General features: G+C 39.9%; 1 long non-coding RNA gene across 1 annotated transcript; it reads left to right on the forward strand.

Annotated features, from left to right (window-relative positions):
* Positions 1–396: 396 nt before the first annotated feature.
* Positions 397–1716, forward strand: LOC125545253. The gene is made up of 2 exons (XR_007299936.1): positions 397–1235; positions 1329–1716. It is a non-coding gene; the product is annotated as an uncharacterized LOC125545253 (long non-coding RNA).
* Positions 1717–3855: the final 2139 nt, after the last annotated feature.

The following is a 3855-nucleotide window of genomic DNA, read 5'->3' on the forward strand; positions in this document are numbered from 1 at the left end:
AACACAATGGAAATAGTCAGGCAGATCATAGGTGTGTGCGATATACGGCATGCGGTTCACTCGGATGAATTGTTTGCGTTGAGACATGAGAATAGAAACGGTTCAAATGAACAAGATGTGTGTGATACGCGGCAAACAGATCTGTAATCAGAAATGTGTGTGAATACCGATTATAACACAGACGATTACTGCTAATAAGATGTGTGTGTTGTGCGATGGGATTGCATACAGAATAACAACATATATATACATACATATATATAGAACAACACTATTCTAATCCTATGATTAGAATAACTTAGATCACAGCGTCCTATATATAGGAGCCGACAGGATCCTGCCGAACTCCCGAACCGATATGGTGGACGAAAAAAGAAATAAAAAAACGATCTCCACCCACCCCCTGACCACTCCACTCCACGATCCCCATTCTCACCTTATCCCCACCTTCCCCGCCCCCCTCCACAGTCGCCACCAGCGCACCTCCCGCCAGGATCGCAGGCGCCCCTCCCACCCACCCGACGCACCGCCGCCACAAGCCCGAACTGCGCCGGAGGCCCCGCGACCCCGCGTGCCGCTGCTCCCGGCAACCTTGCGACTCGCGGCCATCCACCGGCCTCCTTCCGCAGACCCCCGCAGCAAACCGGCCCAACGCCTCCTCCCGCAACCCCGCCGCCCGCCCCCGCCCAAATCCAGCTGGACTACCCACCGCAGCCGACACCTGCCCCATCCCGGAGCCGCCCTCGGATCCCCTCACGATGCCGCCGCCTCCTGGATCCCAAAGCTCTGCGACTCCGCCATCATCCTGCTAGCCTCACCGGCGCCGGCTGGAGTCCTGGATCCCCACCGCAGGACCTGCATGCAGACGCCGTGCTCTCCCACCGCCGCCAGCCGCCCGTGTTGTACCTCACCCTCGGTTCCTCCATTCTAGCCATGTGCGGCCGTTCAACAAACTGGCCAACACCTCACAGTCGGTTCCCGCGACCCAGGTAACCGCCGGATTGGTCAAGTCCCAACCCCCCTGTGAGAAGCTCGACGACGGCCTCCCTCGATCCAGCACCACGCCAATCAGTCCAACCGCCGCTGTGGCTGCAGTCCAGCCTCTCCTAGTCCCCTCTGCTGCCTGGGATCATGCACCGATTTTCTACCTCAAGGACTAGCCAGCCGTTCAACTACACTATCTAGCGTCGTCCAAAAAACTCACCTGACGCTGCCCAGCACATGACGCCCCCAAGGTCCATTTTCTAAGTGATTTTCTTGTGTGAAGTTCAGACGTACTTGCAGATGCAAAAAAATTGGTGTTGTGATATGTTGGCTCATTTTCACAGGTCCTTCAATATTGGAAAACATGAGTTTTCTTCTCCAAAATGCATCAACGCCGTGGAGTGCTAATTTCTCTTGGGTGCTTCACCAACATGACGGACCAGCTCGGCCTATTTTGCACAAGAAAATCACACAAAAGTTTTTAGGCGGAATGCAATTCAGAGATAATGGGGAAACAAGGTACAAAGATATATTTTTTTAGTACATTCGGAGAGCATTTTTAGTGCACTGTAGCCAAATCCGCTCTGAAGACCAAACTACTGACGTTTGGTTGTGCTTTTATTTTACACAAACAAAGTTGCTAGCGCTAGTAGATCTTGGGATATGGGCACACACTGAAGAAGACGAAAAAGAAAATGGTGAGTTGGAGATTGCAAGTGGTTTCTCAAAGGATAATATCCTTTTGGTTTTATATAGAGAACACCTAGTGTGGGTAAAAGAGCATTGCTTTGTCCAAAATTCACCAACTAATTTTTTTCTCTGTTTAAAGGTTTGCGTCATAGACTAAATTCTTGATTGTTTCTTTATGTTTGAGCATCTGACTTGAGTTTCATTTGTGAGACGATTTGCTGACAATAATTTTGTCTGTTCAGTAATATGTGTACAATTTACTATATATAAATAAAAAACCTAAGAAATTTACTCAGCGGTTGAATAAAAAGCTGTGTGATGTGGCACTAGTGCTGCTTGTACAAGGTTGTAGTTTAGGAATAGTTTAAAACAGTTTAATAAGCAAATGGGTTTTCTCTTGTTTCTAAAAAACAAAGGTTCAAATTTGAATAATGGGGAAGTTCAAGTATTTAGTACAAAACAAAGAAGCTCATATTACATAAATAGGGAAATTAAAAAAGTTTATAAAAATATATTTTTTCCATTTTTAAAGAAATCTAGGAGACATAGATTTCCCCAATACTAAAGATTAAAATCAAGAAAGTTCAATTTAATAAATAAAGAGTAATTCAATATATATAAATAAAACTCAGGTTATTTCGTTAATCGAGAATAAAACAAAGAATTCAATTTGAAAAAGCGGAGCAGTTTGATATTTATTTAGAAAAACAAAATTTTCTAGTTAATAAAGAATAAAACCAATAAGTTCAATTTGAAACAATGAAGAAGTTCGATGTTTCTAACAAAACTCCAATTTTCACATTTCTAAAAATACGTAAAAGAAGTTCAAATTTAAAAATGGAGTGGCTCGATGTCTATCAAAAAGTTGGATTTTTTTCATTACTAAAAGAAATAAAACCAGGAAGTCCAAATTAAAAAGATGGAGAAGTTCGATGATTAAAGAAAACTCAGATTTTCCTCATTATTAAAGAATGGAAACAAGAAGTTCAATAATTAAATAACAAGAAGTTTGACTTTTAAAAATAGAGCGCTTCAAAATTTCATAAAAAAGATTAAGAAATAAAACTAGGAAGTCCAAATTAAAAAGATGGAGAAGTTCGATGATTATAGAAACTCAGATTTTCCTCGTTATTAAAGAATGAAAACAAGAAGTTCAAAACTTAAATAACAAGAAGTTCAATTTTTAAAAATAGAGCGCTTCAAAATTTCATAAAAAAGATTAAGAAATAAAACCAGGAAGTCCAAATTAAAAAGATGGAGAAGTTCGATGACTATAGAAAACTCAGATTGTCCTCGTTATTAAAGAACGGAAACAAGAAGTTCGACGTTTAAAAATAGAGCGCTTCAAAATTTCATAAAAATTTAAGAAATTTAGATTAATATTCATAAAAAGACTCAGATATTTTCACATAGCCGAGAGAAGTTCAGCTTGATAACTGCTAGAAGTTCATGTAGTATACATTGTGCATTTTGTATTAAAAAGTATAAAAAAGAAAAGACTAAAAGTTTGTTGATATAAGTTCAAGTCCTCTGTCGGAGAAAGTTAAAAATATATTGTGAGAGAGGTTTATACAAAACAAAAACCATTTATGTAACACTTGACGAATGGATGAGAAAATTACAAATGAAAAATACGTCATAGAAGTTCAACGTGAAAATAGCAGGAAGTTCACCTACTATACTGAATGAATATCAGATGAAAAACTTTTAAAATCGTCGCGAGTATGAAAAAATAATCAACACGGGGAAGTTGCGTGTTTACAACAGCTTCCCATCGGTATATCACTTGCTCAATTTTGGTGATTGGATGGAGAGCTACGAGCAGTGGATGGAGATCTATGAACAAAAAAGCACGTGAAAAACAGAGTGAAGTTCAAGTAGACATGCCGAGAAGTTCAGGTTCTTCACGTGGTGCATTTTTGAAGAATCTGTTTCGCGATAAAGACAGAACGAATGATCTCGTCATTTTCAAAATTACTTGAGAAGGGCTAGGAATCACAGAAAACCATCAACATGAAAAAGTTTCACATTTTCCGTAGCTTTTCAGCAGTATATTATTTGCCCCATTCCGATAAAGTTTGTAGAAATTGCGGCAAAAATACGTTTTTAGCCATTTTCAAAATTAACTTAAAACAGTAAGGAATTGGGAGAAACAATATATACCAAAAAGTTTCGCAATTT

Source organism: Triticum urartu, chromosome 3, assembly GCF_003073215.2.
Source record: "Triticum urartu cultivar G1812 chromosome 3, Tu2.1, whole genome shotgun sequence".
NCBI classification, from domain to species: Eukaryota; Viridiplantae; Streptophyta; class Magnoliopsida; order Poales; family Poaceae; genus Triticum; species Triticum urartu.